Source organism: Hyperoodon ampullatus (genome assembly GCF_949752795.1).
Source record: "Hyperoodon ampullatus genome assembly, chromosome: 6".
NCBI lineage: Eukaryota > Metazoa > Chordata > Mammalia > Artiodactyla > Ziphiidae > Hyperoodon > Hyperoodon ampullatus.
In genome coordinates, this window is record NC_136919.1 from 65,806,358 (window position 1) to 65,829,144 (window position 22,787).

A 22,787-nucleotide genomic window follows, 5' to 3' on the forward strand; every position below is an offset into this window, starting at 1 on the left:
ATAAAGTTGTCCATTACATTGCATATTCCTCAAGAAATTAGAATTTCAAGGAAATGAGAATGTAACACACTTCTACCTATCAGAAAGAGAGAAACTGTAGGAAAAAAAATAGTGTGCATAGTTAATCACTGTTAGAATATGATGAGGAAATTTGACTACAATATAACAAAAAAAATTGGCAAAGCTTATTTATGTGTTTCTGTAATAAGAATGAATAAACCAATACCTTACTCTGTATGTTCTAACTCAAAATTCCCCACTATTTCAACCATTTTAAGGCGTGAACTACTGGTAAGTTGGTATCTTAAAACAAAAATGAAACTCAGAAGTGTGTTTACTAGTTGAGTGCTTGTAATGGTCCATTTGGTAGTGAGTTAAATTGGTGTTTTTATCGTTCTGTAGTTTAGCCTTTAGCAATATAGTCATTCTCTGGAACTTGCATTTTTCTGTTTTTCAAAGAAAGTAATTTATAGGCAGTTCTGTCAATTGTGTTACCATGTTAAAGAAAAAATTGTGTGATATATAAGACCTTGGTCATGATAATATATATTCAGATATCACAGAAAATACATGTAAAACTCATTTTAAAACTACCTGATTTTTGGAATGTTGGAATAATTGTGATAAAGGAAATGACAGAATCAAATATTAAATTGGACAGAAAATGGGACAAGAAATATATTAGGCTGAAATATTCACAGAGGACATGTTCTTAAATTTCACAACTTGAATCACAAATGTTCTGTAACACATTGTAAAATGATTGAATTCAGTTATTTTTCTCAAGCAAACGAGCATTCAGACGTTTCTCAAATACATTTATCATTAGAATTCTGGAGTTTGAATTTAAATTCTTATATTACTACCAAATGTCACAGCTCTGGTTAGCTATGTTGAAATCAGAAGGGTTTAGCATTTTCTCTCATTTCAGAGTATAACTGAATAGAAACAATAGACTATATACCTATTATTGAAATGTAACATGGGTCTTGATTTGTTTCGTTTGGGTGGATGTATAGGTATAGATAGATCTTTTAACTTAATCTGTTACAGTACTTACCATTGATACATCTTTTTATTAGGCATCCTGACCTGTCTTCACAGTATTTAATACAATTTTCTGGTACTATATTTGTACAAACTTTGTTAGGTAGTTAGTCTATTAAAAAACTTGTTCAGACTCAACCTTTCACTTTAAACATATCAGATCAATAAAGCATATGCGGGCTTCCCTGGTGGTGCAGTGGTTGAGAGTCCACCTGCCGATGCAGGGGACACGGGTTCATGCCCCGGTCCGGGAAGATCCCACATGCCGTGGAGCGGTTGGGCCCGTGAGCCATGGCCGCTGGGCCTGCTCATCCGGAGCCTGTGCTCCGCAGCGGGAGAGGCCACAACAGTGAGAGGCCCGCATACAGCAAAAAAAAAAAAAAGCATATATATGACATTTTAAAAGATAATTGGTCTAAATGCAATTTAGTGTCCCAGAATTGATCCTGAACAGAAAAAATGGAAAAACTGGGGAAATCTGAATAAAATCTGTAGTTTAGTTAATTGTATCACTTTTAAATTTTTGACAAATATGTCATGGTTATGGAAAAGAACTGAATATGTTAACTTTAGAGCATGATAACTTGACAAATTTATTGTTAGGCTGTTGAGAAAATGGATGAAGGGTGTAAAGAAACTATGTTCTTCTCAACTTTTCTTAAATCTACTATCACTCCAAAAAAATGTATTTTATATAATGAATTATACCTGATTCTTACTTATTTTATTCACTTTCATATCTCTTAAAGACATCTTCTTAAATTCAAACTAAGGAAAAACCATTTGGTGCTCATTCATTAGATGACTTTTTTTTTTAAAGTCTCAAAATACAAATTAATTTGGTCCCTGAATCTGCTGTTGAAGGTTGAGATGGGATTTTTTTTCTTTAGAGTATCATTTCATAGGTGCTTTATGCTCTTTTATATGAGGCTTCCTATCCTTGGAATGATCTACTTTCTTTAGTAAATTCAAACTCATTCTTCAAGAACACTTCAGTATCTTCTTTTCTGCAGATGTTTCTCTAAAGTTCTCCACTCCTTTAAAAGAATTAGGGCATTTAAATATACAAAAGTAATACAGCAATGTTTTATACTTTAATGATCTATGCAATCTTTACCTTGTGGTCCTTATATATTAATGTTTATCGCAATTACCTTAGGAGCTTGCTTTCCCAGCATCAAACTACCATGGCTTTTAAGGTGGAGTCCTTGACTCTGAGACTTTAATAGGGACTCTCCCTTCAAGGAAACTATATTTTGAGATATATTGTCTTACATGGTAAGAATATACTTCATTTATTTTTCTACTCCAAGAATTATAATTTTTTGAATCAGTATTAATGAATGAATCAGTTAGTTAAATTATTAATAATAAGATAGACAAAGGGTAAGTTAGATCTAAATTCTCAAAACACAGCTTGAGAAACATGTATTCTTGAAACTTAAATGAAGGCAGCCAAGCTCCAAGGTTGTGCTTTATGTACATAACCCCACCCAGAACCTGACCTATATTTGATTTTCGTTGAAAGTATTTTGAAATGAAGGAAAAAAATGTGGGTTATTTTGTTAATTTGGGGGCCCTTTTAAAATGTGTTACTTTTACATACAGATTTACAGATTTCAAAATAAAAATTTAAGACACAGAAAAGTTGGAGATGTAGCATAGAGTTCCCATATACCTGTTACCCAGCTTTCCCAGAAGTTAATGCTTACATAACCACAGTTTAATGATCAAAACTAAGAAATTAGTAGTGATGCAATACTATTAAAAAATCTATAAACATTATTAAATTTCATCGCTTTTTCCAACTAATGTCATTTTTCCATTCCAGGATCCAACTGAAGATCTCACATGACATTTAGTTTTCATGTTCCCTTAGTCTACTCCAATATGTGACAGTTCCTCAGTCTTTCTTTATCTTTTATTATTTTGGCATTTTCAGAGTCATAATTTTCAGTTACTTAGTAGAGTTGTCCTCATTTTTAGTCTGATATTTCTACTGATTATATGGAGGTTATGTACTTTTGCCGAGGATCCCACAGAAGTTATGTGCATTTCTCTTATTTTTTTAAACCAATTTATTTGCATACAAAAATTTATGCATATTTAATGCATTCAATTTGATGAGTTTGCAGACAAATATACATCTGTGAAGGCAACACCACAATTTATGCCATAAACATATCCATCATCTCTAAAAATTTTTACCTCCTCTCTTTAGTGTGTGATAAGAACGCTTAACATAAGATCTATCCTTTTAGCAAATTCAAAGGTATATAATACAGTATTATTATCTATAGGCACTATGCTGTACAGTAGATCTCTAGGACTTATTCATCTGGTATAACTGAAACTTTTACCCTTTGACTAATACCTCCCTATTTCCCCCTCTCTCCAGCCCCTGACAACCAATATTTTACTCTATGCTTCTATGAGATTGACTATTTTAGGTTCCTCATATAAGTGATATTATCTAGCATGCCCTTTTGTATCCGGCTTATTTCACTTAGCATAATGTCCTCCAGGTTCATCCATCTTGTCTCAAATGGCAGGATTTCCTTCTTTTCTAAGGTTGAATAACATTCCATTTTATGTATGTCTGACATTTTCTTTATCCATTCATCTATAGATGGACACTTAGATTGCTTCCATGTCTTGGCTATTGTGAATAATGCTGCAGTGGACATTGGAAGTGCAGATATCTGTTAAAGACCTTAATTTCAATTTCTTTGGCTATGTACCAGGAAGTGAGATTGCTGGATCATATGGTAGTTCTAGTTTTTAATTTTGGAGAAACGTCCATACTGTTTTCCCTAGTGACTGCATTGATTTTTATATTCACATCGATAGTATATAGGGGTTTCCTTTTATTCTCATCCTTGCCAGCACTTCCCTTTTCTTTCTTTGAGAAATTTATTGAGAATTTTAATGTTTTTTTTAAAGAGAAAACAAACATGTAATCGATTTGTTAAAATTACATAAGCTGAGAGGGTACTTATCAAAATGTGTTTGGTGTCCCCAAGTGTTCCTTTCAATCCTAACAATGAGAAGGTGTTATATAGCAATGAAATTCAAGCATTTTTGCTTGCACATACCCTAAATGAATTTCAAGAAGTTTCTTCTTTACATATTTTAAGTTGAAATCTAATGCTTTTCATTATAAATGTAAGTATAATTGAAAGGCTGCAATTCTTGATAGTATACTATTGACATTAAAATAAAAATATCACTCATTTAGTTTTATCCCTTTGAAACTATAATACATAAGTTTGTAATGTGGTACTTGACTTCATCTCTTTAAATACTTTGATAAACAAGTTGTATTTAATTTCTTCTTTAAATATGTTTGTTACATTCTCACTGCTGAATTTCACTTTAATGTAAGATTTTTTTGCTTACAAGTTTTTTATTGATTATTTATCATAATCATCCTCCAACAAAACAATGTATGTAATATGCAATTATTTGCAAAGTATATTTCCTGTTATCATACATAGAATGAGAAGATAATATAGGATCTGAGGAAATTGTGCCATAATCTGATATAAGATTTTAAAGCAGATATTCTCAAAGAGCAGAGTCAAGGTGGCAGAGTAGGAGGACACCACATCTCTGCACAACTAGGGCACCTACCAGGCACTGGTGGGGGAACCTTGGACACCAATGGGGACAGGAGGAACCCCCGAGCGACTGGGAAGGATGTGGGGGGAAGGAGAGGGGAGGAAAAGTAGAGGGTAGACGGGACCGGTGCCCCTGAGGGATGGCTGGGAGAGGAGAGGGATTCCCACACTTGAGAGGGGCCCACCCATGATGAGGGGATGAGCGGGGACAGAGAGAGACCTTTGGGGGATCAGGGGATCAGAGGGTAAAGCAGCCAGAGTTTCCCCCACCTGCTTGGCTCCCCGCAAGTCTGCTGGGGTCCCAGGCCTAAACCTCTGTACTCAGAGGAACCCTCCAGCCATGCTGAGCATAAGTCCCACTGCCCCACCCCCAGCAGGTCCTGAGCATAGGCCCCGCCCCCTACCTAAGCCCTCCCCCCCCCCCAAGAGCCAAGGCCTTTTCTGGGCTTTTTTTTTTTTTTTTTGCTGCTGTGGTTCTGTTTAACCTTGGTGTTGTTTCATTTATATTTTTATCTTTTCTAATAATTTTTTTTATTTTTCTCATTTTATTTTATTTTCTATTCTTTTTTATTGTTCTGCTCCTTTTTGTTAGATTCCCCCCCCCTTTTGTTTCTTTTTTTGGCTGTTGTTGTTCTGTTTTACATTTTTGTTGTTTCACTTATATTTTTATATTTTCTAATATTTTTTCTAATTTTATTTTTTTTATTCTTTGTTATTGTTTCACCTAATTTTTTTTTTGCTGCACCATGCAGCTTGTGGGATCTTGGCTCCCAGGCCAGGGATTAAGCCTAAACTCCTGTGGTGGGATCACCAAGTACAAATCACTGGACTAATAGAGAACTTCAGACCCCAGGGAATATTAATCTGAGGGAGGTCTCCAGGAGGTCCTCATCTCAGCACCAAGACCCAGCTTAACCAACTGCTTGCAAATTCCAGTGCTGGACACACGTTTCATTTCAAGCAACCACTAAGACAAAAACACAGACCCACCCATCAAAAAAAAAAAATTAGATGACAAAAAAATGTTACAGAGGAAGGAGCAAGGTAAAAACCTACAAGACCAAATAAATGAAGAGCAAATAGGCAACCTACCTGAAAAAGAATTCAGAGTAATTATAGTAAAGGTGATCCAAAATCTAAGAAATAGGATGGAGGCACAGATTGAGAAAATACAAGAAATGTTTAACAAAGACCTAGAAGAACTAAAGAACAAACAAAGAGTGATGAACAACACAATTACTGAAATGAAAAATTCTCTAGAAGGAATCAATAGCAGGATAACTGAGGCAGAAGAATGAATAAGTGAGCTGGAAGAGACAATGGTGGAAATAACTGCCACAGAGCAGAATAAAGAAAAAAGAATAAAAAGAATTGGGTACAGTCTCAGAGACCTCTGTGCCAACATTAAACACACCAACATTTGAATTGTAAGGGTCCCAGAAGAAGAAGAGAAAGAGAAAGGATCTGAAAAAATATTTGAAGAGATTATAGTAGAAAACTTCCTTTGCATAGGAAAGGAAATAGCCACCGAAGTCCAGGAAGCACAGAGAGTCCCATACAGGATAAACCCTCGGAGAAACACACTGAGACACATACTAATCAAACTAACAAAACTTAAATTCAAAGAAAAAATATTAAAAGCAGCAAGGAAAAAGCAACAAATAACATACAAAGGAACCCCCATAAGGTTATCAGCTGATTTTTCAGCAGAAAACTTGCAGGCCAGAAGGGAATGGCAGGATATATTTAAAGTGATGAAAGGGAAAGACCTACAACCAAGATTACTCTACTCAGCAAGGATCTTATTCATATTTGACAGAGAAAGCAAAAGCTAAGAGAATTCAGCACCACCAAACTAGCTTTACAACAAATGCTAAAGGAATTTCTCTAGGCAGGGAACACAAGAGCAGAAAAAGACCCACAAAAATAAATGCAAAACAATTAAGAACATGGTAATAGGAACATACATATCGATAATTACCTTGAATGTAAATAGATTAAATACTCCAGCCAACAGACACAGACTGGCTGAATAGATACAAAAACAAGACCCATATGTATACTGTCTACAGGAGACCCTCTTCAGACCTAGGGACACATATAGACTGAAAGTGAGGAGATGGAAAAACATATTCCATGCAAATGGAAATCAAAAGAAAGCTGGAGTAGCAATACTCATATCAGATAAAATAGACTTTAAAGAATCTTATAAGAGATAAGGAAGGGGATGATCAAGGGGATCAATCCAAGAAGAAGATGTAACAATTATAAATATTTCTGAACCCAACATAGGAGCACCTCAATACATAAGGCAAATGCTAACAGCCATAAAAGGGGACAACAACAGTAACACAATGATAGTGGGGGACTTTAAACCCCACTTACACCAATGGACATATCATCCAGACAGAAAATAAATAAGGAAACACAAGCTTTAAATGACACAGCAGACCAGATAGATTTAATTGATATTTATATGACATTCCACCTGAAAGTGGTAGAATACACTTTCTTCTCAAGTGCTTATGGAACATTCTCCAAGATAGATCACATCTTGGGTCAAAAAGCAAGCCACAGAAAACTTAAGAAATTTGAAATTGTATCGAGCAACTTTTCCAATTACAACACTATGAGATTAGAAATCAATTACAGGAAAAAAACTAAAAAACACAAACACATGGAGGGTAAACAGTGCACTGCTAAATAAACAAGATATCACTGAAGAAATCAAATAGGAATTTAAAAACTACATAGCAACAAATGACAATGAAAACACAATGACCCAAAACTATGGGATGCAGCAAAAGCAGTTCTAAGAGGGAAGTTTATAGCAATACAATCCTAACTCAAGGAACAAGAAAAATCTCAAATAAAGAATCTAACCCTACACCTAAAGCAGCTATAGAAAGAAGAACAAACAAAACCCAAAGTTATTAGAAGGAAAGAAATCATAAAGATCACAGCAGAAATAAATGAAATAGAAACAAAGAAACAATAGCAAAGATCCATGAAACTAACAGCCAGTTCATTGAGAAGATAAACAAAATTGATAAACCTTTAGAGAGACTCATCAAGAAAAAAAAGGGAGAGGACTCAAATCAATAAAATTAGAAATGAAAAAGAAGTTATAACTGACACCACAGAAATACAAAGGATCATAAGAGACTACTACAGGCAACTAACTATATGCCAATAAAATGGACAACCTGGAAGAAATGAAAAACTGATTACAAAGGTACAGCCTTCCAAGACTGAACCAGGAAGAAATAGAAAATATATACAGACCAATCACAAGCAATGAAATTGAAACTGTGATTTTAAATCTTCCAACAAACAAAGTCCAGGACCAGATGGCTTCACAGGCATATTTTATCAAACATTTAGAGAAGAGCTAACACCTATTCTTTTCAAAGTCTTCCAAAAAATTGCAGAGGGAGGAATATTCCCAGGCTCATTCTACAAGACCACCATCACCCTGATACCAAAACGAAACTAAGATATCACAAGAAAAGAAAGTTACAGGTCAGTATCACTAATGAGCATAGACGCAAAAATCCTCAACAAAACACTAGCAAATAGAATCCAACAAAACATTAAAAAGATCATACACCATGATCAAGTGGGATTTATCCCAGGGATACAAGGATTCTTCAGTATATGCAAGTCAATCAATGCAATACACCATATTAACAGATTAAAGAATAAAAACCATATGATTATCTCAATAGATGTAGAAAAAGCTTTTTACAAAATTCAACACCTGTTTATGATAAAAACTCTCCAGAAAGTGAACATAGAGGGAACTTACCTCAACCTAGTAAATGCCATATACAACAAACCCACAGCCAACATCATTCTCAATGGTGAAAAACCGAAAGCATTTCCTCTAAGATCAGGGACAAGACATGGATGTCCACTCTCGCCACTATTACTAAACATAGTTTTGGAAGTCTTAGCCACAGCAATCAGATAAGAAAAAGAAATAAAAGGAATACAAATTGGAAAAGAGGAAGTAAATCTGTCACTGTTTGCAGATGACATGATACTATACACAGAAAATGCCACCAGAAAACTACTAGAGTTAATCAATGGATTTGGTAAAGTGCCGGCTACAAAATTAATACACAGAAATCTCTCAAATTCCTATACACTAACAATGAAAGATCAGAAAGAGAAATTAAGCAAATAATCCCATTTATCATTTCAACAAAAAGAATAAAATACCTAGGAATAAACCTACCTATGGAGGCAAAAGACCTGTACACAGAAAACAATAAGAACACTGATGAAAGAAATCAAAGATGACAAAAACAGATGGAGAGATATACCATGTCCTTGGATTGGAAGAATCAATATTGTGAAAATGACTATACTACCCAAAGCAATCTACAGATTCAATGCAATCCCTATCAAATTATCAATGGCATTTTTTACAGAACTAGAACAAAAAAAATTTGCAATTTATATGGAAACACAAAGACCCCGAATAGCCATGGCAATCTTGAGAAAGAAAACTGGAGCTTAAGGAATCAGGTTCCCTGACTTCAGACTCTACTACAAAGTTACAGTAATCAAGACAGTATGGTACTGGCACAAAAACAGAAATACAGATCAATTGTACAGGATAGAAAGAACAGAGATAAACCCACACACCTATGGTCACCTAATCTATGACAAAGGAGGCAAGGATATACATTGGAGAAAAGACAGCCTCTTCAATAAGTGGTGCTGGGAAAACTGGACAGCTATATATAAAAGAATGAACTTAGAACACTCACTAGCACCATACACAAAAATAAACTCAAAATGGATTAAAGACCTAAATATAAGACCGGACCCTATAAAACTCTTGGAGGAAAACATAGGACGAACACTGTTTGACATAAATAACAGCAAGATCTTTTTTGACCCACCTTCTAGAGTACTGAAAATAAAAACAAAAATAAACAAATGGGACCTAGTGAAACTTAAAAGCTTTTGCACAGCAAAGGAAACCATAAACAAGACAAAAAACAATCCTCAGAATGGGAGAAAATATTTGCAGAGGAAGCAATGGCCAAAGGATTAATCTCCAAAATGTACAAACAACTCATGCAGCTCAATATAAAACAAACAAAAACCCAATCAAAAAATGGGCACTACTGGCTGTATACCCTGAGAATACCATAATTCAAAAAGACACATGTACTCCAATGTTCATTGCAACACTATTCACAATAGCCAGGTAATGGAAACAACCTAAATGTCCATAGACAGATGAATGGATACAGAAGATGTGGTCCATACATACAATGGGATATTACTCAGCCATAAAAAGGAACAAAATCAAGTCATTTGTAGAGACATGGATGGACCTAGAGTCTGTCATACAGAGTGAAGTAAGTCAGAAAGAGAAAAACAAATATCGTACGTTAACACATATATGTGGAATCTAGAAAAATGGTACAGATGAACCTATACTTCAGGAATAGAGATGCAGTCATAGAGAACAGACGTGTGGTCACAGTGGGGGAATGGAAGGGTGGGATGAATTGAGAGATTAGGTTTGACATAAATACACTACCATGTGTAAAATAGCTAGCTTGTGGGAACCTGCGGTATAGCACAGGGAGCTCAGCTTGGTGCTCTGTGATGATATAGGTGGGTGGGATGTGGTGTCAGATGGGAGGGAGGTCCAAGAGGGAGGGGATATATGTATACATATAGCTGTTTCACTTCACTGTACAGCAGAAACTAACACAACATTGTAAAGCAGTTATGCTCCAATAAAAAATAAATAAAATATAGCAGATATTCTCACTATTGCTGTTTTGAGGATACATGAAAGTGGGATATGATGGAAGAATGGAGAACAGTTAGGAGGATACTGAGTAACCAGGCAAGAGACTTTGGTGATTAGATTTTTGGTTATTGCATTTTGGTGGGGATGGCGAAAATTGGTCACATCCTGGTTAAATTTTGAAAACAGCGGCACAACTGATAGATGGGAGATGGAGAATAAGAGAATGAAATGCTGATACATCAATGATTTTTTTTTAACCAGAGGAATGAATTAAATATAATTATTATTTGCTATATGGGAAACTACATATGGGACATATTAAGGTGCTACTGCTACTTACCCTCCAATTGACAGTGTTGTAAAAGAAATTCAGAGTAGATTTCCAGACTAGAGACATGAAGCTGGGAATCAACAGCATAGATTGTGTTTACAGACATGTGACTGGATGAGATTATATAGAAAATGAGTAGAGAGTGAAGGAGCCATCAAGGAAGACTAAAACAGAGTGTGACTGGTGATATTAGAGAAGAACCTTCCCTTCTTGCCAAGTTTAGCAAGTGCTTCCTGAACGAGGAAACAATTGACTGTGTAAAATACTGGTGATGGATGGAGTAAGGGAGGGGCTGAAAATTGACCATTGGACTTACACTGTGTAGGTTGTGGTTGACCTTGATGAGAGTGGTATGGAGTTGTAGTGGGAACAAAAACCTGAATGGAGTGGAATTAAGAAAACATGTGGAAAGGAGCTGCATATTTTGAATTCACAATTTTTTTTTTAGGTGTGTTGTCGAAAGAGGAGCAGACAATCAGGACAGTAGCAGCTGGAGAGTGATTTGGTGTCAGAAGGAATATTTTGTTTTCCTTCATGGGAGAAATAAGAGGATATTCATATGCTGATAAGTATGATCCATTAGAGACTCAGAGAAACATGTGATGATTCAGAAGAGAGTGAGAGGGGTAATTCCTGAAGCAATAGTCCTAATTAGGTGAGAGGAGATGAGATCTATTGCACAGGTGGAAAATTGTCTTATCTAAGAATATAGTTTAATCATAATACGATAGGTGAAGGCAGAGTACATGAACGTTGATGTTAAAAGTTAGATAGGTAGGTGGAACTGGTTACTAATATCTAGTCATGACATTTGGCTTCTGGATTTCTCTTACAGAATTAAAATATCAAGACTCTGGCCAGTAAGGCACTTTTATTGTATTTTTGTTACATTATACACATATTTCTTTTGGTATTTATAGGGAAAGCAATTTAACTAGAAGCACATGTGTTTTGTAACTATCAGTAGAAGGTGTTCTTCTTTTATGTTATCTGGGTACATTATTAGGAGAGATACTATATATAGACAAGAAAAAAATCTATGGGCATTTGAAAAAGTATAGTGAAAGTTACAAATAATTTCAGTACTCTCATGTAAGAAATCAGAAGTAAGAATATCATTGAAATGAATCTACACAGTACCAGCCAAGTACCTGTGATGTGACCAGACTTACAGGAATTCTCATTATATTAACTTTGTCTGCTATACAGTTTGTAAGAAATTAGTTAATTCAACCTAAGGAGTAAAGTTACCCTATCATGGCTACCCTAAAAAAGTTTGACAGTTTTTTTCTGAAGTTGTGAGTTATTTCATATTTTATACAGTTAAAGGCTTGATATTTATCCCATATGTAGATAGTGCTAATGTAATAACTTGTTACAAAGTCTGTTTATAAATTGATTAATCAAAAACCATTAAAGTTAACATACTTGGGAGATTATTTTTAAAAGTGTTAAAGCCTCTACCATTTACTGAGTGATATGATCGATTTTAAATGTTCTCTTACATACTTCTCAAAACGGTCTTATGATGTACATATTATCATCCCTAATTAATAGGTGAGAAAACTGAGTCTCAAAATAGGTAAGGTGCCAAAAAACATACAGATAAGTATCTGAAAGAGGTAGGATTTCAATTAAGATTTCTACGACTCCAATGTCCTTTCTTTAAACTATACTGTGCTCCCAGTTAAGAGGTTTATATCAGAATTAGCAGCACAAGCATGCATCTTTCTCCTGTGGTATTCGAGAGAAGGCTTTGTAGTTCTACTAGGTGACCACAAATGACTTTTAAGGAAGATTAAGAAGTTTTACTCCATAGCTAGAATGGATTTGACTCTCTCATCTTTCTCTTATTGATTCTCTTCAAGTCACTGCATCATTGAGCATCCTGGAAAAGCATTTTACTACTGTTGCTCCACCACTGATTTTTTGATGCTCTGGAAGAAAGCAATTGAGGGGAGAATTTTTGTCAGTGTATTTTGATGTGTTTCCATTATCACATGTGCATTGAGAGACTATGCTCACACGAAACCTCAACTGACCTAGTTTTCCATTTCTTTTTTTTTTTTTTTTTTTTTTTTTTTTGCGGTACACGGGCCTCTCACTGTTGTGGCCTCTCCCGTTGCGGAGCACAGGCTCCAGACGCGCAGGCTCAGCAGCCATGGCTCACGGGCCCAGCTGCTCCGCGGCATGTGGAATCCTCCTGGCCTGGGTCACGAACCCGTGTCCCCTGCATCGGCAGGCAGACTCTCAACCACTGCGCCACCAGGGAAGCCCTAGTTTTCCATTTCTAAGTCATATTTTATTTCTGTACAACCCTGAAAGTAAAATGTTAAATAGGATATATCATTTACTCCAATTTACATACTCTTTCAGATTTTGTATTTGCTCTGTATTTTATGTGCATCGTTTTCCTTAAATATGAAAAGGCAAAAAAAGTGCACAGTAGTTAACTTATGTTTTTTTAAATAAATTTATTTATTTTATTTATTTATTTTTGGCTGCATTGGGTCTTCGTTGCTGTGCACAGACTTTCTCTAGTGGCGGAGAGCGGGGTCTACTCTTTGTTGTGGTGCGCGGGCTTCTCATTGTAGTGGCTTCTCTTGTTACGGAGCATGGGCTCTAGGCACACAGGCTTTAGTAGTTGTGGCATACGGGCTCAGTAGTTGTGGCTCGCAGGCTCTAGAGCGTAGGCTCAGTAATTGTGGTGCACGGGCTTAGCTGCTCCACAGCGTGTGGGATCCTCCCAGACCAGGGATGGAACCCGTGTCCCGTGCATTGGCAGGTGGATTCTTAATGACTACACCACAAGGGAAGACCCTAACTTACTTTTAAAGTACATCTTTATTAAGGAAAAAAATTCTGTTTGGAACAGCTAAAAGGTAAAAACCACAGCATTTGGCTCCTTTTCAACGTGAATAAATATATAAACAGCCTGTTGAAATGCAGATCTCCTAGCAGGTGGATGATTTTTCTTTTCTTAGGAGCTTAGCTGGAATCTTTATTGATCTACTTCATAAGACAAGTTCCCACTGGAGCTGGACTTGCTTGTTCATTTCTATTTTATTGATATTTAGGGTTTTGAAAACTTGAAAATGTTCTTCTAAAATATGTGCTTTAAAATTTAATAAGAAAAAGCTGAGTTGATTTAGATGTGGGTATTTTAGTTCATGAGTATAAGCTTTTAAAAAATGATTCTGAAAACAAATTATTTAAAAGCTAAAAGATGCAGATTGCAGCTAGTTCTCTTAGATCAATTAGTACCAAAATATGTATGTCTTAGGTATTTTAACAACTGAACAATCAAATTTGTTTAGCAAATCAGATAAAGGCAACACTAAAAGAACACATAAGTAGCCTTATTACAAAGTTTTTAATTACATTTAGAGGTGGTACAAATAAATGACCCTGTTTTGCACTGGGATAGTATTTATTTCTTAATAGACTAAAAATGTATTATGTTATTAGAAATCAGTTGTCAATATGGCAAGCATTAATAAATACTTCATTCAGAGGGAAAATTCTCTTATACTACTGAAGAGATAGTTTATCATTAGTTATAATGAGACATCCTGTTATTTGGGGTATTTTTAAATATTAAATTAAACATACACTAAAAATGCCATAAAGTATACTGACATAATCACAGATCAACATATTTTTAAAAATATATCCATAACAAATAAGTTGGAGAAATGCTTTTTTTTTTTCTTTTTTGCGGTACGTGGGCCTCTCACTGTTGTGGCCTCTCCCACTGTGGAGCACAGGCTCCGGACGCGCAGGCTCAGTGGCCATGGCTCACGGGCCCAGCCGCTCCGTGGCATGTGGGATCCTCCCAGACCGGGGCACGAACCCGTGTCCCCTGCATCGGCAGGCGGACTCTCAACCACTGCACCACCAGGGAAGCCCCCGAGAAATGCTTTTATATAGCCATCCCACTTAAGAGTACTGCAGAAATAAACTAAGGAGAAAAAAATATATCTCTGGCAAAGGAGATTAAACAGAGAAAGTTAGGAGTAGTGAAAATGAAGTTTTCTCTGCAAATAAGGTAATTTCTTATATTATTTACCAAATATCTATTGAACACCCCAGATGTAGTAGACTTTGTGCCCACTTTTATTTTATGCCTTTAGAAACTCAACTCTTCTAATTACTTATCAAAATATCAAGAATTTTAATCTAATACTTATTGAAATGTGCACTACTGCAATAAGAGTGGACAATATTCATCTTAAATATTAGGGCTGTCATATCCTTTGAGAATTCTAGTTTACTTATCAGCTTATGGCATTTGCTAGCACTTAAGAAGAAATTTGTCATCTGAAAAAATGTATAGAGTTACAAAATATGAAATTAAAAATAAAAAATAGATATCAATAAATGCTTACTTATATGATTACAAATCACAGTATTTGACTAGTAACTAGTCAACAGAAGTTTGACTTATTTAGTCACAGAAATGTAATAAAATTCAAATCTAGAATAAAATTAGTAAATTATTCTTAGAAGTGAAATTTGTTTTAAAAGATTATTTTAATGTGTAATATGACTCCTTAAATAAGTACTTAGAGCGTACCATGATTTTAAAATAGTAAATATGTTATTACCAGTTCTGTTTTAATCGTATGTTAGATATCATATACTAGACTTTAACAAAGACTTTATGTTGATAAGGTCTTTAGGTCATAAAGATTTTATCCTGAGAGGAAAACACATTATAATTAGAGGAAGGAAGCTAATATGTGTGGAGCACAGATTGACATATGATATGGGTACTTCCACAATGAAGTGCGGTTAAAAAAAAAGAAAAAGAGAGGCTTATCAAGTTAAGAAACACGCCCAAGGTAAGATTGCTGGTAGGAGAAAAGATAGCATTTAAATACATTTAAAGCTAACTTTAAGCCCATTATTTAGTCACCAAGTGTGACTTGTAGAAACTGTGCAAGTTATTGGTGTCAGATACTCCTGTAAAAGGGACACAAATTGAATGGGGATGGTAAAAGAAAGATCTGAAAATTTTTTAGCATGGCTGTGCACTTGAAATAAATAATCCTCCAAAGGTATTTATTGAAGCTCTCCCCTCTGCCCAACATAACCAAAATTGTGATGTTTCACACACAGTCATAGTTTTAGCCTCCTCACCCTGTCAAAAAGAAAAGGACCTTGAGATTTAAAAAGCTCAGTAGAAAGGAGAGCTATAACCCCAGCATATCCAGATAGCAGGTAGATATTACCTTTAATGGTTCTGAGTTCATTTTGTGACTCTGTTTAGTAGAGTCACACAGAAGAAAGAGTTTTCTAGCCACCAAAAGTATCTCCACGCTAATGGCAGCTATTCATGGAGCTATCTTGTTCAACCTCTGTGTATTGGTTACAGCATATGAGGAGCAGAGCACCTGAGAAAACAAACTGAGATCCTAATGACATTTTTGGACTTTTAAGTATTTGACATATTGGTAATGGGGCTGAGACAAGCAGAAAGATATTGACAATAATAATGGAAATATTTTCTCTCATTTTATTACATAATATCAGCTAGTGTTTAGAATTTATGGCAAGTGGAAATCAATAGGAAGAGTGGAAATGAGCTTCAAGAATTTTATTTATGTATTTATTATTTAGGATCAGGAGTTGACAAAAATTAACATATCCTATTTCTATTGTGGTGTTAAAACTATTATTCCTTATTAATATTTAGGAAATAGACAAATATGTATCTGAAATATGATATGTAATATAGAAACAATTTCCCCCTTAGAAAAATTGCAAGAAAGGCAAAGTCAGAGCAGAAGACATATATTTCTTTAATCTTAATCTCTATAGTGTTCTGTACCTTCTTTTGGGATAAGTAAGATAAGACAAAGGTCATAACCTGTGCATAGGTGTGATGGCTTTGGGCCCCTACTAAGGAGTGTCCTAAGGCATCTATCTACTTTCCCAGTCATCATAAGCCGTGCACCTGATGTAGCACATCTGGAAAGTATAATATTAGGAATGTGTCATATGACTTTTAGAAGAGAGCAAGTATTGGAAAAAAAACAAAATTAGCAAAATAATGTAACAAATTCCTTATCAAGCTGCTCTGCAACTTGTGTATTTTGTGTGCATATGGGTTTTTTTGTCTCTTCTTTATGGGATAACTGGAGTGAAGTGGATTTGAATAGTGAAGTCCATATTTTTTTTCTGATCCAAGATCAATGACTTTAATTATTATAATTTTCAGTGTAGAATTAATTGATTAATTAAATTACTTTATTGAAGTATGATAGATATGTAAAAAACTGTACATGTTTAATTTTACAATGTGATGAGTTTGAGAGCAGCTATACACCTGTGAAACGATCACCACCATCAAGGGCATAAACATATCTATCACTGCTCTCAGTTTCCTCCCACCCCTTTATTTATTTATTTATTTATTTATTTATTTATTTTTGGTAAGAACACTTAATGTAAGACCTACCCAGTTACCAAATTTTGAGTACATAATATAATATTGTTAGCTATTGGCACTATGCTGTATAGTAGATCTCTAGAACTTAGTTATCTTGTAAAACTGATACTGTACCCTTGGGTCTTCACTTCATCTTAACTGTGGTTTTGATTTACATTCCCTGATGATTAGAAATGTTGAGCACTTTTTCATATATTTGTTGGCTATTAGTATATCTCTTTTGGAGAAATGTCTGTTCAGATCCATTACCCATTTTCAGTCTGATTATTTGTTTGTTTGTTTGTTCTTATTTTTGCTGTTGAATTGTATGTGTTCATTATACATTTTGTGTATTAACCACTTGTCAGATGCTCCAAAAAATGTACAGATTCAATAAAATACCCTATCAAAATTCCAGTGATATTTTTCACAGAAACAGAAAAAACGAATTCTAAAAGTTGTATGGGACCAAAAAAGACCATGAATAGCCAAAGTGATCTTTAGCAATAAAAACAAAACTGGAGGCAACACACTTCCTGATTTCAAATGATATTGCAAAGCTATACTAATCAAAATGGTAGGACAATAACATAAAAATGAACACACACACCAATGAAATAGAATGGAAAGCCCAGAAATAAACCCATATATTTGTAATTGTTTCTCAGGGGAATTCAGTGGGAATGAAATTTGTGTGTCTGTGTGTCTTTGTGTGTAAGGTATGTTTGTAGGTGGGTTTTGAGTGCTTTGTTGTGTATTATAAGAAGTGGCATTCATGTCCATGATGAAAAAGATTTCTATTACAGAAATTTTATGCAAGAGTACTTACTATTGACAATGTATTGAGACAGCTGAGTTTTCATTTTTCACATGACTCTTGTGCTTAGAGAATGGGCTTCCTGTTGAAATCAGAGTGATTTTAAGTGTCATGGATCAGGCCATTTACCTAAGACCTCTCCCTGTTTACAGGGATCATAAAGTGGAAGGCCATTGTGCTGGTGACTTAACAGTTACTCAAATGATTTATGCATTCACTGATAAGAAATATTTATTGAATATCCACTTCTGTGCTGAGCACTCAGCTGGGTGTTGCTTGTAGCAATGATTAAGAAAGGTGACATCCCTATACTTACACAATGTATACTCTAGTTATGAAAGAAATATTAAGATAATTGCATATGTAATGAGTTTATAAAAGGGAAATCTCAAAAACTTATCATAGTAGGGAATTCAAGATGTTAAAACACCTTGAGGAAAATTTGTGTATGAAAAACACACATATTCTTATTATCAAGGAAAAGAGCTCAGAAATACTCTTTCATTTTCTTTATTCCTCAGATCCTTCATATTGTTATTTACTTTAAGTTTGCACTTGAGAAATATGCGGCTTAATTTCATACATGTGTAAGTTTATCCATCATCCAACAAATATTTATTGAGCATATATTGTTGCCAGGTATTGTGGTGATTACTCGATGTTTTTTCTTTTCAACAATTTTTTGCTTTTGCCTTCATAATGCCTAGAGTCTAGTGCCGGAGATGTAAAATGGGGTTAGGTACATAGTGTAAGTACCTAACTTGCAAGAAAACTATGTCCAAACTAATGCACAAAAGAGAATTAAGTTTCAGCCACACAAAGAAAAATAGAGGGAGGATGTATTCCTGATGAAGAAAAGAAAACGTTCAATAGTCCAGAGAACAGAAAGAACATATCACATTTAATGAACTTTGAATGATTCATTATGTATTAACTTGTAGTTTAAGAAGTGAGTAATGTAAGGATAGTAAACTTCTAGGGGTAGTGAAACAGTTCTGGATATCTACTGATTTCTCTGCCTACATTCATTCCTTGTTCTTTTATTAATATTATCTTTATTTTCCTTGAGTAATTACCCCTTCAGAAATCTTAGTTCATATATTTCTATTGAACTTTACTCTGCTCCCATAACTCCAATAGTGAGCATGACCTAAACCTGGCCAATGAAGCCCAATGAAACTCAGTTCTGGCTTATTGGGTTTTGTGTGTGTGTATATGTTTGCATTATTTGAGACTGTTTGCATTCATTGGCTTTTCCTACTGGGTATTTCTGGAAGGACTGAATGGAGTCTGGGGCTACCAGGGAACAAGTTTTCTCAGTAAAGGAAAACCTACCTAAAAGTGGAGCAAACATAAAAAGACATGGCCAAAAGATGGAAGAAGGAAAACTGAGTCATGATGACACTATTTGAGATCCTATACCTAATCATGTCTAAAATCATACTTTAACTGAACTTTTAAATTATTTGAGCCAAAATTTCGATGGTTCACTTTGTTTACATACTTATTTATGCTTTTTGAATTAAGCTCTTGAATTTATCACTGTTATCTAAAAGAGTCTTGGGTAATAAACATCTAAACCAATATTATTTATACAGTTTTTCACCTTTGAGTTCATGGGATTGTAGACATGGGATTTCTATGAGTAAATATCATATACTCTTTTCTTTGTGTTCAAAGTAAGAAAAAAATTTAGGTGGTATTTTGTGTACCAGACTGGTTAGATAATCTAAGAAACAATAGATAAATATTTGCTACCTGTTGTTCTGTTCTAAAGTTCCATCTGATTGACTTCAATTTTAGCTGTCTCTCAGAGGGCTGATATCATAATTAGTACAAAGACCTATAGCTACAGAAGAAGGTAGTTTTTCTCTACCCCGTACCTTTATATTGTATATGAGGGTGATATCTATAACTGTGAGAGTAGGGCTAATATGCATTATATAAGTTATATAAAGAGTATTGTATTGAAATAGGAGTTGACTGCCACCATAATTACAGTTATCATCATTGATGTTTTTACTTTATTAATAGATCAGGACATTGGACAGCCCTCTATCCCCTTAATTGTACTTTCCTAGGGAAATAATAGGAACTGGAAAATTAAGAAATTAGAAAGTATTGAAAGACTTAATGAATATATTGAGGTGTTGGAACTTATTCTGAAAGCAGGTTTGAGATAATCATAGAATCTGATATGGTAATGCCAGTGAAGATGAGCAAAGGTTTTGGTAGAAGTGAAAAATACATTAAAAGAAACAGTATGAGTGATTTAGGTCTGTGAATTAAATGAGATCCATATAAGCTTCCTCTACAGTTTGAGCTCTGTAATTCAGTATCACAGTCTTTGAGAGAAAGAAGGCTAAGGCAGATTTACTCCAGCTAATGACCGAAACTCAATTCCACATGATTTATATCTAAGATACAAACTGCTGTGTTTGAAGTCTTTAAAACACCTCAAGTTATTACGATGAGAAATGCTCAGTTGGAATGTGGGGACTAATTTAGATATCACATTTAATCATCTGTTTCCCCTTCTATTTTCGCTCTGTGGTCAGAATTTAAATACAGCAAAACTGGACCAAATGAGTAGTGTGGTTCCCTGTGGCATCTGTGGGGGGAAAAAAAATAAGATGGTCTAGATTTAAGACAGACAATAAAAATAACAACAAACAACTTCGGGCATCATTGTTAAGTAATCTAGACATCAGTGAAATATCGCTCTGTGGTTCGTTATAGAACAATGCCATCGTTTAAAAAAGAAAACATTGCAATGAGAATATGGACAGCACCAAATTCCCTTATTTTTTGCTCTTTTACAAAATTTCTTTAGAACAAGCATTGGACTACGAGATATTTGAAATCCCTGAAATTGTAAGCATTTTTTTTTTTCTGGAATGAAGCTCTGTAGCCATTATAGATTCTCAACAGGGTCTATGACCCCCAAATCATTGAAAACAAGTTCTATAGAGATTATTTCTCAGGTGTGAATGTTTTATGATTGTATATAAATCTGTTATGTGCCTTGGGATAAAGTGAGATTGAATTGGGATATGCAAAACAAACCAGCTCTGCAGACAAGCTTGACTTTTACTGCTTGCTTCATTCATTGTCGAAGATACCCTTTAGAGCACAAAAGGGATTTGCCTTGTGAAGCTGAATTTTGCTTGGTTTTCCTTGTAGGATAAATGTTTCTCTTTGGGTTTTCCTTTTGAGGTCAAATGAGCTTTGACATGAAGCACAAGAGATACAAAAATGAACACTGAGATGATGCCACTTCTTCTGTGTTCTATTTGAACCCCTACCTGGTTATGTCTTCCCTAGGCTTTGATGTTGCCAGAGGCCCCTGGATATCACTTTACTTCCAGGGTTGCTTATTTACTATGACTGCTCTTTTTTATTCTTTTATTTTATTTTATTTATTTATTTTTGCGGTACGCAGGCCTCTCACTGTTGTGGCCCCTCCCGTTGCGGAGCACAGGCTCCGGACGCGCAGGCTCAGCGGCCATGGCTCACAGGCCCAGCTGCTCCACGGCACGTGAGATCTTCCTGGACTGGGGCATGAACCCGTGTCCCCTGCATCGGCAGGCGGACTCTCAACCACTGCGCCACCAGGGAAGCCCTATTCTTTTATTATTTACCATTTATAAAAGTGGCAGTTTCCTTTCTCTTCCTCTCCCTCTCCCTTTCCTTTCCTCTTAATAATATTCAGTTGACTTCTGGGAAGATGGTAACCTAAGGTTGTATTCTTCTCCTGCTCATTCCAGTATTCCCATTAAAATTATCAACATATTTTTTTAAATTGAATTTTAAAAAGTAAAGACAGCACTAGAAACTAGAAAAGTCATTATCAATTCATCCCCTTAATACCTGAATATGAAGGAAGTAGGCCTGGGAACGTAGGTAGAAGAGGAATCTTAATTCAGATATGTCAAGAGAAGGATGGAATTTAGGCCCTTGAAAATCCGGAATATATAAGTTTCTACATCAACCTAGGAATCAAAACTTCAGTTTACTCCCAGCTTGGATTTGGTCATGTTAGGACAGAACAGGGATATTATGTGGCTGGCTCCTAATTATAGTCTAGCAAAGATTTAGGTAGTGCTGTAAGTAAATCCTGGGTAAATTAATGAGGAACATTCTTAGTAGAAAGCTAAAGATCATTGTCATGACTGTTCCTAACTCTGATTCTATGCTTATTCCCATGCTTTACCCATGCTTTACTTGATATCTGATATGCAAAATAGCAAAATAAATCTAATTATTTTCTTTAAACACTAGCTTAGTTTCACAGATTCAGAGAGAAATTTCGTAATATCATTTCCAATACTGGAACCAGTCCCTCTGTTTAACAGAGAAATACTATCAACTATAGGAAAGATATAGCATTTCAAAGAAAAAATCTTCTAAAGCAGGGGTTGGAAAATTTTTTCTATAAAGGGCCAGGTAGTAAATATTTCACCTTGTTGGTCAGAAGGTCTCTGTTGCAATTACTCAACTCTGCTTTTGCAACATAGAGAAAACTATAGATAATATGTAAACAAATGGGAATGGCTCTGTTCCAGTAAAACTTTCTTTATAAAAATAAGTCACAGGGGGGCTTCCCTGGTGGCGCAGTGGTTGAGAGTCTGCCTGCCAATGCAGGGGACACGGGTTCGTGCCCTGGTCCGGGAAGATCCCACATGCCACGGAGCGGCTGGGCCCGTGAGCCATGGCCGCTGGGCCTGCGCATCCGGAGCCTGTGCTGCACAATGGGA